The sequence below is a fragment of the Solanum stenotomum genome, chromosome 8 (assembly GCF_019186545.1).
Source record: "Solanum stenotomum isolate F172 chromosome 8, ASM1918654v1, whole genome shotgun sequence".
Classification (NCBI taxonomy): Eukaryota; Viridiplantae; Streptophyta; class Magnoliopsida; order Solanales; family Solanaceae; genus Solanum; species Solanum stenotomum.
In genome coordinates, this window is record NC_064289.1 from 32,193,646 (window position 1) to 32,208,855 (window position 15,210).

General features: G+C 35.9%; 1 pseudogene; it reads left to right on the top strand.

Annotated features, from left to right (window-relative positions):
* The first annotated feature begins 1,476 nt into the window (after positions 1-1,476).
* On the top strand, positions 1,477-3,402 carry LOC125873714 (uncharacterized; annotated as a pseudogene).
* The last annotated feature ends 11,808 nt before the right edge of the window (positions 3,403-15,210 follow it).

Consider the following 15,210-nt stretch of genomic DNA (forward strand, 5'->3'; position numbering starts at 1 on the left):
AAGTGCTAACTGCTAAGTACCTATTCTAAATTGAACTGTCTTCTATAAGTAGTAGTAAGTTTAATAAAATATATTGTCAAGCTGATTGTTTTGTTCTAAAATTAGGGGTGAAGTAAATTCAATTTGAATTTTAACTGCTAACTACCATTTCTAAAATTAGGGGTGAAGTAAATTCAAAACATAGCATTAATGGGTGAAAACAAAAAATGTGATGTACATAACATTTATTCTTCCTAGGAATTTGATTTCTAAAGAAATGGTTTTTGAAGGCTAAATATAAGAACGTGAGATTGAGATTTTTTGTGCTTCTACATACCGCCATTTCCGAAAAAAGATTTATTTTGTATCCTTCTTTCATCATAACCTTAAATTTGTACCTACTGAAAGAATTTGAGACCATATTAGGATTGAACTGTTGTAGGATTCATTAAAAAGAACCCTTCAAGGCCACAATTCATCCAATGCCACGAGTAATTGTTGGTTTTTAAAAGTTGTGAATGAAAATGAAGAGTTGTCACTTTAATAAAGAGTTTTGACTTTTCTAACGAGTTGTGACTTTTATGAAAAGTTGCGAATTTTGTGATGAGTTGTGATTTTTATGAAAAGTTGTGACTTTTTTGTAAGGTTGTGACTACTCGGAAGGGTTGTGGAATTTTTAAAGGGATGTGACCTTTCTGACAAGGCACAATAAGCACTTGTTCACACTACCCTTTGTTGTAGATATATAGAGGCGTTTCCTCTTATTTTTAATTACGAATAAGGACTTTCCGGACTTCTTCTTTTTCTACTAAATCTAGTATTATCATTGTACTTTAGTATTGTTGATGCTTTGCTGACACCAAGATTTTAGGTACTAATACACTGGTGAGTAAAATCATTCCATTCTGAGAGGATACATTCTGTTAACCTCGGATACTTGAAGGGAATAATTTTATTTAAGACACTGTGCATTCAGTGTACTCGATTTTCTTCTTTGGGAAAATTATTTTATTTATTATTTCTAATATGTTTTTGATTTTATATTCTATATGGGATTTAAGTTTCTTGTGTTTGAATATATTCTTTAAACTAAGTACCTTAGTAATATTGGTTGAACAATAGTAATAATTTCACCTCAAAGGTGGCTTGAAACTTTAGCTCTTTATGTCAAGCATGATGCCATTATACACAAACATTCTGCTGCTCAGCTTTGATGTTTAGTTTTTGTTTTTCTTATTTCCTTAGGAGGAAAATGCTTCTGTAGGTTATGCTGAAAGGTCATACATTTATCTGCATCTGAAGCATAGTTGTCTTGTTTTCATTCAGAGTAGACCCAACTTTTGGCTTTTCTCCTTTAACTGCTTTTTTCTGTCTCTAATAGTTATTTCATATCCAAAAATGGTTTGCTTTTTGATGAGGACTTCTAATGTTTCTTTTTTTTTTTTAGCCAAAAAAGGTGGTTTCATCATTATCAATAGAGTTAGTGTTTCCAGCTAAATGTCAGCCAAGGAGGAGGTTGGGGAGAGTCGTGCAGTTGTTGTATATAATGGGAGTGCATCTAGAATCAATGAAACTGGTCTTCAACTTTAACTAGCTTCAAAGTATGACTTGGCGAAGGTTTGCCATATGCTCTTGTATATTGCACAAATGCTTGTGATAAGTGGGGCTGGCGGGTTGGGAAAAGAGTTGCAGGTATAGGAACATTTAAGGATAGATATTTATATCTTCTAAAGTATTTTCAGGCTCTGAAAGATGGAAAAAAAATGCTTCCGAAGTAAGATTTTAGTTTAAAAGTATCTCAAGTCTGAGTATCCTTGTATGGAGATAAATCAATTATTTTCCTCATTCAGTTGGGTGATTCCTTCGAAATAGTCGCCAAACTCAAGAGGTTAGCTTCCAAAAGGATCTTTGGTATATAGGATGAAGAGATTTATTAGGTTGTTTGCATCAATTTTGTAAAAAAAACTTACCACATCATTTTATTGACATGATGCAAAATTTGTTTTTTCATTTGGATATTGATTTTGACTCAGATATGAAAGAGAGGACTATATATTCAAGGAAGGAAATGCAATCTTTACTATCTGATTCTCCTATCATAGTTATTACGTGTAAGGCTGGTAACAAAATTTGTAGGACTTTGGTAATCACTGAAGCTGAGTTTGGAAAACCAGACACTGCTCCTACATTCCTCAAGCATGATTGAATTTCGTGCTTATTTGAATTTTTTCCACATATGTAGCCATCTAGTGTTGCTTTACATCGAATGTAACTATTCCCCTCATATTCCAAACTGATAAGCTTACACCAAAGGATACAACAACACTCTTGGCAAAAACAAGGCTTACTGTAACCGATATCACAAAGCATGGTCTTCGATAAAGGTAACATTGCTCCTGCATTCCTCATATATGATTGGATTTCGTGCTAATTTGAATTATGTTTTATTGTTCTTCCTCTTCCTCTGATAGCAACTTTCTTCTCTCCCAGACGGAGAAGCTAATAACTACAAGGGAGTGGGATTGCTAGAGAAGGTGGTGGTGGTATACTTGCCCTTCCTGTTCATGATCCACTTCCATCAGCTCGTGGGCCAAAATTAGCACCAAATGGAAGAGCTATGATATTTAGGTTGAATCCTTGTGAAACACTACCTTAAAATAGAGGTAGTTTGTATATAAGAAGTTGGTGGATGTTATTATTGCTTCCCACGACTTCCCATGCCACCAAACCTCAGACATGGAAACTTTGAGAACTACAACCTCAAGTAGGCAGAATCTTGGTAATGTTCATCCATTAACCTAGAATTTTTTTTTGTGTTATTCATTCTATAACACGATTCTACCTACTTGAGGTTGCAATTCTCCAAGTTTCCATGTCTGAGGTTTGGTGGCTTAGAACGTTGTGGGAAGCAATAAATAACATTCCCCAACTTCTTATTTACATACAACCTCATCTTTTTAAGGTAGTGTTTCACGAGGACTCGTAATAAATACCATAAATCTTCCATTTGGTGCTAGCTCTTGCCCACGTGCTAATGAAAGTGGATCACAAACATTAAGGGGAGGTATACCACAACCACCTGCTCTAGCAAATCGAACTATCTTGTAGTTATTAGCTTCTCCGTCTAGAAGAGAAGAAAGTTGCAACAAGAGGAAGAGGGAGAACAATAAAAACAGAGTTCAAATTAGCACAAAATCCAAGCATACCTGAGGAATGCAGGAGCAGTGTTAGCGTTTTCTGGAGACCATGCTTTGTGATATCTGTTTTAGTGAGCCAGATTTTTGTCGAGACTGTTGTTGTATCCTTTGATGTAAACTTAACAGTTTGGACTATGATGGGTACAATTACATTCTATGTGAAGCAACACTAGATGACTACATATGTGGAAAGGTTTCCCATATAAAATTAACAAAGTTAAAATAACATGCAATCACTAACAAATAGTAAAAAAAATGACCCATAATAAATTGCACTAAATCAAAGTGTAACAGGATTCTAAATAAAATAGAGGAAAAACTGAAAAATAATGAGGAACTTAACATAACTGAAACAATACACACATTTTTTGAGAATAAAATATGGCAGTATAAGAATAATAAAAAATTATAACTAGACAAAGTAATAAGACAAAATCAAATAATAGCATTGACATATATTTGGTAGAAAACTTAAGCACACAGTTAAATAAAAAGAATCATAGTAGTTCAAAATACCAAGAAAAAATATTAAGTCAGTGGTGAATGACAAAATAATTAATGGAAAAAATATTGAGCAAAACCAACCTACTAACAACAGTAATCAGTCATACCACAACACAACAAGAATGAAATAACATCTGAAATAAAACGAGTATAATCAAGGTACCCAACCTTTATGGAGTTGATTGGAGAAACACCAGGCTGAAATACAAACTTAGCAGAAACAATAATAGAAACAAAGTAAAATAGAGATACAAGAGTCACCAAAGAAGAGGAAACCAAGGCAGTGAGCCAGATATGGATCACCAATGGTATTTGCGGCAGAGTCTAGTTGCTCAGTGTGACATTGTTGGTTGTTGTACAACAAAGCTATGTTGCAGCTTTGATCTTGCTGGACAGCCTACGAAATAAATAAAAGACACGAAAATGGGGAAAGAGGAAGTGAGACTGTGGTGGTATGGGTCTATTTCTGATGGATTTATTGGGGTTTTGGCTGGAATTGGTTGGGGTTTTGTGATAGAATTGAGGTGGTTTCAGGTTGGGTGTGCTCCGACGTCATTACTTTGCTGGAGAAGACAAAGAAAATTTGAGTTTTGGTGGTTGCCGAGGCTATTTAGGGATTGATGGTTGTGAGTTTTGATCGAGCAGGAGACAAAAGGAATCAATAGTCTTTAGATGTTGGTGGCTGCTTAGTAGAAGCTTGTAGAAGACTATGAAAATGGAGGTGGTTTGGTTGGGGTTTCAGGTATTCTTTTGCTAGTGGATTTGAAGCTTGGTGGTAGTGGTGGCTGAGAGGGGAAAACGGAAGAGAAAGCTTTTAGGGTTTTGTCAATTTTTGAAACTTTACACCACAAATGAAAATTATTTTACCACCACTATTTTAATGACTAAGCAAAACTTATATAGAAAACAAACCACTTTTATAAAATATATTGGGCTAAAACCATGGGATCAAGACCATGACCCAAAATCATTGGTTAATAAAATACGAGTGTATCAATATATTAGGCTCTGGGAACGCGTGTTGCACGTTTTATCCTTTCTAATGATTTGTACATTGTATCTTTATTAATTATCAAAAAATGTACCCAACAATTCTCTATCGATTATTATTTTGTTATTTTAAACTTCATCAAATGATTTTTTATTTTTAACTTACTTTTGATTAGATTATGTTTTGTTCTCTAAAAGAATGTATTAGAAATGCAAATGTAAAACTTTGAGAAAAGAGGTTGAAAAAAAATATAAAGAGGTTTAGATAAGTGATATTTTTAAAAATTACTAGTTTTGATGCACGTGCGTTGCACGTGAATAAGAAATCAAATATTATAAAATTTAAAAATTAAGTATACAATTATAAAATTAATGATAAAGTATAACTTCCTATGAATAGTGGATGCAAACTTTCTTATGATTACTACTGAAAGTTAGTCACTCTTAAAATCTCTCAGTTACACCTCTTAAATATACTCTCTCCTCCATCCCTCATAGTGCATTACTTAGTTATTTTGTATTTCTAGAGCTCCTACTTTTTATATAATATAAATAAATATTGATGTAACATATAGAAGATATAGTAAATTGAATGATTTAGTTGGAGTATTATATTAATTTAACATTCATGTTAGGGAGTGTTCAAATTTCATTGAGCTTTGAGATTGTCAACGTCTGTAAATCAAACTTGAGTTTTGAAGAAGACAAGAATAGAAGTATTAAAAAAATTGTAGTTTAAAAATGAGAGGAAGCCCCTCCATTTATAGTTAACAAATGGTAGTATGAGCATGTGCATATTGTTTCTTATCATAAAAGTCACAACCCTTCGAAAATGTCACAACTGTTTAGAAAATTGAAAACCATTCAATGTGAAATGATGTCTTCTTTTAATATAATATATTATAATAAGAATAAATATAATATAAAATATGGAAGATATACTAAATTGGGTGTTTTAAGAAGAAGAACAATGAAAAACTTTTAATAAATGTAGTTTAATAATTTGAGAAAAAAAAGTCACAACACTATAGAAAAGTCACAACACTTCAAAAAGTCACAACTCATTGGAAAAGTCATTACTCTTTGGAAAAGTCACAACCCTTCAGAAAAGTCACAACTCTTCGGAAAAGTCGCAACCCTGTAAAAAGTCACAACACTTCGAAAAGGTCACAACTAATCAGAATAGTTATACGTGTTTGGAAATGTCACAACCCTTTAATGTTAAAAGAAGATTGTTTTTTGATATAATATAATATAAGTAAATATATTATAATCTAAAATATAGAAGTATACTAAATTTGTTGTTTTAAGTTGGAGGTTTTATAATAATTTAACATTTACGCTAAATAGTTCATTCTTTTAAGGTAGTAAAGATAAAGATAGATATAGATTCGTGTAATTTAATTTTATATGAAATTTTAGAATATAAATAAGACTTTTAATTTAAGGATATGTAGAACATATAAAAATGTCTTTTAACTATCTGGTCTTAAAGATGTGCCCCCGAGCCCCACACAAAAGAACATAATTAAACTAAATAAAAATAAAAGTACAACAAATAATTGAAAATGGAGGAGTACCTATTAAATCTTGTTTAGACTCTTCAAACAAGTTTTTGAGCAAATTCTTTTTTCTTCAATACTTTGAGACTTGGCACAACTTGAACACCAAGTTATAGTTTGTGCAATAAATAATCATTGGACTTCTTGTCAAGTAGAAGTTAATGCAAAAGATATTTCTGGCTATGAAAATGAGTGTATATTAATATCTAGATAGTCTTCTCGTTTGATTTTGAGTATTTCTATTCTCCTTGTTGAATCATTTTTTGTTGATATATCTAGTTTACCCACAAAAAAATTGTAATTGCATAATTGAACAACTCTCACAATCTTCCTTGTTTTAAGAAGAATGATATAAAACTTACAAAATTTGTCGTATAAAAATTTGAGTAAACGTATATTTATAGACAACAAAGGATAGTATGAAAAGGTATTAGCCATGCCTTATCAGATAAGTCACAACCCTTAAGAAAAATCACAACCTCTCGAAAATGTCATAAAGCACCGAAAAAGTCACAACCCTTTAAAAAAAGTTACTATCCATCAATGTGAAAAAGTTGTCATCGTTTAATATAATATAGAAGAAATAAATAAATTAATAAATTAATATATATATATATAGTAAATTGGGTGTTTTCAGTTTGGGGTATTATATTAATTTTATATTAAAGTTAGGGAGTTCATGCTTTTATGAAAATAAGTATAAGTATATATACATTATCTCAAAGTAAAGTATGATAAACTTATTAAGGTGTTTTTATTCTTTGTTGTGTAGCTTGCTTTTTCATTTGTTAAAGATTATTTTAAAGTGCTAAAATTACCTACAAATTTATGATATCTGTAATTTTCAAATTATTATCTTTATAAATAAACTTAGCACGAAGTGGTAAGAGGAAAAACAAAATTGTCTTTAATAACTAATTCTATGTGCAGATGCTAAACTTATCCTTTGGAAAGAAGATACTAAAATATTGTGAATTAAATACTACTACCTCCATCCACTTCTAATTGTCATAGCTTCTTTTTTAGAGTCAAACTACAAAAACTTTGAGTAACATTATACAATGTATTTTTTCATCATATTGGTATGCAAAAAATTACAGTTTATAGTACTCTAACGAGCAGGTCCTGTCGTTATAGAAAAGCCAATGGAGAAAATATTTGGGCTGAAATACTTTTTCGTAGTAACTTGGAATTTCCCAAGCTAGTCCAGATTTGGACGAAATCAGAGTCAGTATGGTCTAGGGAAATCTGGTAACAATTGGGTGGTTTAATTTTGATTTTGACCACATCGGTAGATAGCTAAGACATTAAGGAATCCGTACGAATTTACGAAATTGAATTCGGTGAGTAGAACTCCTGAAACTAATCTTAGCGTGAATGGGTAGTTTCTGAAATGGGGGTATTGGAATTACTAAATTGGCTCTATGTTTCCGTGCTAGCTACTAAGGCGGGATTATTCCCGCTAGGGCGGGGCTGCTGTGGTGGGATGGGTGACGCCATAGCTTGATAGTTGTGACTTAAGTAGGAAATAAACCCTAAAAATGTTTTATTCTGCACTTTCCGACTTTGAGAGGTAGGAGACGACACATGTGCTTTCTTGACGGGTTTTCACCATTCTTAAGATTAAAGGTAGGGTTTTAACTCCCCGAATCTGTGTTTTGACCCGTAGAACATAATCTAGCGGGTAATTATCTATCTTGGAGGGTTTTCATAAGGAATTTATGGTGGAAAAACCCCCAATTTGGATACTGGGATCATGGGTTTGATCTAGGGTTGTTAGGGCTTTTGGTAATTTGGGTAATTAGATATTGTTTATTGATTCCCGTGTTATATTAATTGCTTGTAGAACAATAACAAGCGGAATGAATCCGGAAAGGGAAGAATAAGGTTTCCTAGGGGATTCAGGCTTGTTTCGAGGTAGGTGATGGTTGTGATTTCATGTTGTTTGATGTATGTTTGTTCCTGGTTCATTAGAATACATGTATGTATGCAAATGTTGCATTATTGATCACACTAATTGTAAATGAGGATAGATGAATTATGAATGCCATGAATCATGACTTGATTGTATAATTTGAGAATATACTTGTGATTTTGATTGTGACTTGTTGAATAGATCGGGTGTTGCATTTCGACACACTAACTAGGATCCGTTGCCAAGTTCCGACATAAACATGGGATCGGTTGCAACGTTTCGGCATAAATATTTGATCGGGTACCATGTACCGATACACTAACAGTTTTGGTGTGGGTTCCATGAGAGTACTATTGACTTGACATAACTCTGATATTGGAGAATTGTGAAATTGAATGTTATTCATAAATGATATTGATATTGTATATGTTCCGTGTATGCATGCTATTATTATGTTATATATACTTATATATGTTGCACTTAGTGGGATAGCCGCATGATCCTACCAGTACACTATGGTTGTGTACTGATATTGCACTTGGTCTTTCTTTGTTGAGTACATGGCATCTTCAGGCGGCTATTCACATACCTCGTTTAGAAGATCAGTGATTGTTCAAATTCAACGGTGAGCCAGTTCTTCTGAGCTGCCATGAGTTCTCTTTCTGTTTAAGTTCACATTTTGGACTTAGAGTAGTTCTTTAGATTTTTCATGTTTAGTATGGGGTTGTACCCGTTCTTGTTTAAAACTATGGTTGAACGTTAGATATTTTGGTGCATTGATTTTTAGGTTCTAGGCGTTATTTCCACATTGTTTCGTTAGACTTTTGGAGTTTATGGAAACTCTATTCCTTTTCCTTAGCATTTAAATTTGCTTATGTAACCTTTAATGCTTTAGTGTTTTGATTAAGTTGGTTAGCTAATTAATATGAATGGTTTTCCCACCGGAGGGTTAGTATGGGTACCAATCACGATGGTCTGGGTCGTGACAAAGTTTGTATCAAAGCCTAGGATCATTGATTTCGATGTACCAAAATGAGTCTAATAGAGTTTTGCGGAATGGTACGGAGACGTCAGTACTTTTCTTCGAGAGGCTATAGGACATTAGGAAATCTCCCTATTTTCTCTTGTCTCCTTTCGTATTATAACTTGATTCCAATTGGTATATGACGATTCAAATTGGTACCTAACCTCCTTCACACTTTTGTCCATAGATGGTTAACACTAGGTTCAACGGTGTCAGGACCGTAGTTTCCGTCAATGCTCTAGCTGAGGAATCTGCATCGAGAGGTCGCGGTCAAAGCAAGGGTAGAAGAAGAGCTATGGGTAAAGGCCGAGGATGGGTAGAGCCTTCTAGGGATGGAGCACCGGTTGAAAATGCTCCCAGGAATGAGGCCCCTCATACGCATAATGAAGAGGTAGATGAGAATATCGAGGTCAAGAATGAAGAGGAAGAAGTGCAAGCTAAGACTACATCTATTCCTTCTTTAGACCTAGTGTTAACTCAACAGATCATGACATTCTTGAAAGGATTGGTGTGGTCCTGGAGTACTTACCATTTTTCAAGCAACTCAAGCTCCTGCCAATCCCTCTATTGATATCACTGTCCCCAAGGTGGGTGGAACTGGAGGTAATGATGTTGTCTTCCATCCTTTGTTGGTTGTTATGACTAGTAATGAGCATGACATGTTGACTAAGTTCTTGAAGTTGAAACTGCCTGTGTTCCATGATTCCGAGAGTGAGGATGTATATGAGTTCATCCTAGATTGCTATGAGATTCTTCATAAGTTGGGAACTGTCCATCATCACGGGGTTGAGTTTGTGAATTTTCAACTTCAAGGTAAGGCTAAGAAGTGGTGGAGAGCTTAAGTGGAATGCAAATCTTTAGTTTTACCCCCACGTACTTGGACCCAATTTCATGCTCTATTTTTAGAGAAGTATGTGCATCAGACTTTGAGGAATCGTTAGAAGGATAAGTTCATTGCTTTGGAGCAAGGTGGTATGTCTGTGGCTTCTTATAAGGGCAAGTTCCATGCATTGTCTAGATATGCTATGCAATTGGTGACTACTGAGGAAAAGAGGATCTGTTTGTTTATTAAAGGACTAAATTTTGAGTTGCAGGTATTGTTTGTTCATATGACCTCTGCAGGAAGGAGCTTTAATGAGGTAACAGACTTTGTGAAGAAAGTGGAAGGGGTGAGGCGGGACAGTCAGGCTAAGGCATTGGCTAAGAGGGCTAATAACTCTGCTAACTTTCAAAGTTCTTACTCCAAAGGGTAAAGGAGGCCAACACTTGCAACCAGGCCAATTCAGTTTGCTATGCCTGCCTCTACAGGTAATTACTGGAGAACTCCACCTCATAATCTGATTCAGGATAGCCAGGGAGTCACACCTTCAGCGGGCAACGGGCCATCCTTTGATCGTACTTGCTATAACTGTGGAGAACCTGGGCATATGAGGAGAGATTATCCCCACCCACACGTGATGGATTCCGCGTAGCAGCAGACTAGAGCAGTGGCACCCGCGGGAAATAGTAATAATGGTCGACGACATCCACAAGGTGAGCGAGGAGAAAATCAGCGAGGCTGCAGAGGTACGGGAAATGGTAATGTAGGCAGAGGTACAGTGCATCAAGGCAAGGAAGTCGTCCGTCATGATGATACGACTCAGTGTTATGCCTTTCCGGGAAAGACCGAGGAGGAGGCGTCTGACATAATTATCACAAGTACTATTCTTGTTTATGACTGGATGACTAATGTGTTATTTGATATGGTTTCTACTTATTCTTATGTGTCCATGCATTTTCCCTCAACATTTGCTACGATTTGTGATATACTTGATGGCCCCATCAATGTTTCTACCCCAGTTGGAAAGTATGTCATAGTCACCTATGTCTATCATGCTTGTCCTATTTTGTTTATGGGTTATCAGACTTGGGCTGATTTGGTGATTTTGGATATGACTGACTTTGAAATAATCTTAAGCATGACTTGGTTGTCCCCTATTATGATGTGCTTAATTGTAATACTAAGTCTGTAACTCTAGAAATTTCGAGAAGGGAAAAATTAGAGTAGGAAGGGGTGTACAAGACTAAGCAAGCTAAGATCATATCATCCATTCGGGCAAGGAAACTGGTAGGGTAGGGTTATTTGTCTTATTTCGCTCATATTCGAGAGGTTGAGGTTGAGTCTCCATCTATTGAATGTATTTGTTTGGTGTCAGAATTTAGAGAAGTGTTTCCTAATTATTTACCTGGTATGCCTCCAGATAGAGATATAAATTTCTGCATTGATTTAGAACCTAGTACTCATCCCATTTCTATCCCTCCATATCGCATGGCTCTGATAGAATTAAGAGAGCTTAAGGCTCAAATCCAAGAACTTCTTGATAAAGGATTTATTCGTCCTAGTGCTTCCCTATGGGGTGCTCCAATTTTGTTTGTTAAGAAAACGTATGGTAGTATGAAGATGTGTATAGATTACCATCAATTAAATAGGGTCACCATTCGAAATAAGTGCCCATTGTCTCGAATAGATAACCTCTTTGACCAATTACAATGTGCATCAGTTTTCTCTAAGATTGATCTATGGTTTGGCTACCATGAGTTACAGATTAGGCTTGAGGATGTGCCCAGGACGACATTTCGAACCCGTTATGGGCACTACGAGTTCCTAGTTGTGTCTTTTGGTTTGATTAATGCGCCCGCATCTTTTATGAGTTTGATGAATGGTGTATTCAAACTATTTCTTAATTTGTTTGTTATAGTCTTTATTGATGATATTTTGGTCTATTCGAAAAGTGAGGAAGAGCATGCCGGCCATCTTCGTATTGTTCTAGGTGTTCTTGGGAAACAAAGGTTGTATGCAAAATTTTCTAACTGTGAATTTTGTCTGACTTCCATTGCAATCTTGGGGCATGTAGTTTTAAAAGAAGGGGTAATGGTAGATCCCCAAAAGATTGAGGAGGTTAAGAATTGGATTCGGCCTAACTCTGTGATCGAACTTAGGAGTTTTTGTGGGGATCACTAGCTACTATCATCGATTTGTGAAGAACTTTGCTTCTATTACCACTCACTTGACAAATTTTACCAAAAAGAAAGTACCATTTGAATGGAATGAAAAATGAGAGGAGAGCTTTCAAAAGCTTAAGAATCTCTTCACTACATTGCCTATTCTAGCATTACAGGTGGAAGGTAAGGATTTTATTATTTATTGTGATGCTTCCCATTCGGGTTTGGGTGTTGTGTTGATGCATGATAAAAATGTCATAGCCTACGCATCGCGACAATTGAAAGTGCATGAGAGGAAATATCCAACGCATGATTTAGAGTTGGCAGTGGTAGCATTTGCTCTTAAGATCTGGCGACACTACCTTTATGGTGTAAAATGTGAGGTGTTTACTGATCATCGTAGTTTGCAACACGTGTTCACTAAGAAGGATCTGAATTTGAGACAGCGAAGGTGGATGGAGTTACTCAAGGATTATGATGTGATCATTCATTACAATTTGGGTAAGGCTAATGTAGTGGCAGACGCTTTGAGTTGAAAATGGGTGAGTATAGGTAGTTTAGCTTCCTTGTGTATAACTAAGCAACATTTGGCTAAGGAAATTCAGACCTTGGAGTCGAAGTTCCTGTAATTGGGCATCTTAGGAAAAGGTGGAGTGTTAGCTAGCATTGAAGTAAGGGCCACGTTTATAGAAGAGATCAAGGCCGAACAGTTTGAGGTTGAAAATTTAGATGAACTAAAGAAGAAGACTGCGATTCGTAAGGCACAAGAGACAAATCTTGATGCCGAAGGTGTGCTTAGTTTTAAAGGAAGGATTTGTGTTCCTCGAGTTGATGACTTGATTTAGAAATTATTGACAGAATCCCATGGTTCACCGTATTCCATTCATTCGGGTGTGACAAAGATATACTAAGATTTGAAGCGAATTTATTGGTGGTCGGGCATGAAGAAGGATATAGCGAAGTTTGTGGCTAAGTGTCAAAATTGCAAACATATAAAATATCAGCATCAAAGTCCTACAGGTTTGATTCAGAGAATGTTAATTCCGGAATAGAAGTGGGAAAGGATAGCCATAGATTTCATGGTTGGTCTTCCCAAGATATTGTGGAAGTTCGATTCTATTTAGGTAGTGGTTGACAGATTGACTAAGTTAGCCCATTTTATTTCGGTAAGAATATATTATAATGCAGAACAATTGGCTAAGATGTATGTGAAAGAGATAGTGAGGTTGCATGGGGTGCCCCTTTCTATCATCTCAGATCGTGGTACGCAGTTTACCTCCATGTTTCGGAGGAAATTACATGATGAATTTGGCACACAACTCACTTTTAGTACCTCTTTCCATCCACAGACGGACGGGCAATCAGAGAGGACTATTTAAGTGTTAGAAGAAATGTTGAGGGCATGTGTGATTGATTTTGGAGGGCATTGGGATATGTTCCTACCATTGTGTGAGTTCTCTTATAATAATAGTTATCACACCAGCATAGATATGGCACCGTTCGAAGAACTCTATTCCAGTTGATGTAGAGGACCCATAGGAAGGTTCGAAGCTGAAGATGTGAAACTTGTGGGGGTTTATTTAGTGAAGGATGCTAAAGATAAATGAAGAGTATTCAAGCTAAGCTTTTAGCGGCCTAGAGTAGACAGAAAAAGTATGCAAACCATAAGGTAAGAGACATGACATTTCAGACTGGTGATAATGTTCTTCTTAAGGTATCACCCATGAAAGGGGTGATGAGATTTGGCAATAAGGGTAAGCTAAGTCCGCGATATATTGGTCCCTTTGAGGTTCTTGAATGTGTAGGGCCAGTGGCTTATAGATTCGCCTTACCTCCTAACCTATCGGGAGTTCATTCGGTATTTCATGTGTCCATGTTGAACAGATATGATGGTGACGGGGATTACACCATAAAATGGGACTCAGTTTGTGTTAGACAAGGACCTCTAATATGAGGAGGAACCGATTGCAATTCTTGATCGTGATGTGCATAAGCTGGGAACCAAGGAGATTAAATCCGTGAAAGTTCAATGGAAGCATCGTCCAGTTGAGGAAGCTACTTGGGTAACCAAGAAGGACATGCGAGACAAATATCCTCAATTGTTCGTCCATTCAGGTACTACTTCATTCTTTCCTTAGCCTATTTTTCCTACGTTGTCACTCGGGGATGAGTGATGGGTAAATTGGTAATTATTGTAACAACCGAGTCCCGTCGTAATAGAAAAGCCAACGGGGAAAATTTTTGGGCTAGAAAACGTTTTCGTAGTAAATTGGAATTTCCCAACCTAGTTCAGATTTGGATGAAATAGGAGTCAGTAAGGCCTAGGGAAATTTGGTAATAATTAGGTGATTTAATTTTGATTTTGATCAAATGAGTCGATAGATAAGACGTTAAGGAACCCATATGACTTTACGAAATTATATTCGGGTGAGTACAACTCCCGAAACTGATTTTGGTGTGAACAGGTAATTTCTGAGTGTCATTGGTTGAAGGTGTCTTCTGAAATGGGGGTATTGGAATTATTAAATTTTCTCTCTTTCCGTGCAAGCCATTAAGGTGGGATTATTATTGCCAAGGTGGGGCCGCTGTGGCGAGATGGGTGCCACCACAGCGGGACAGTCACGACTTAAGTCGGAAATAAACCCCAAAAACATTTTATTCTGCACTTTTTGACTTTGAGAGCTAGGAGACAACCCCAGGTGCTTTCTTGACGGTTTCTCACCATTCGTAAGGCGAAAGGTAAGGCTTTAACTTCTCAAATACATTTTTCGATCCGTAGAACGTAATCTAGCATGTAATTATCGATGGGGAAGGGTTTTGATCTGGAATTTATGGTGGAAAAAGCGCTAATTTGGATATTGAGATTATGAGTTTGATCTAGGGTTGTTAGAGTTGTTGGTAATTCGGGTAATTATATATTGTTTATTGATTCCTGTGTTATATTAATTGTTTGTAGACCAAGAATAAGCGGAACGAATCCAGAAACGGAAGAATAAGGTTTCTTAGGGGATTCAAGTTTGTTTCGAGGTAGGTGATGGTTATGATTTCATGTTGTGT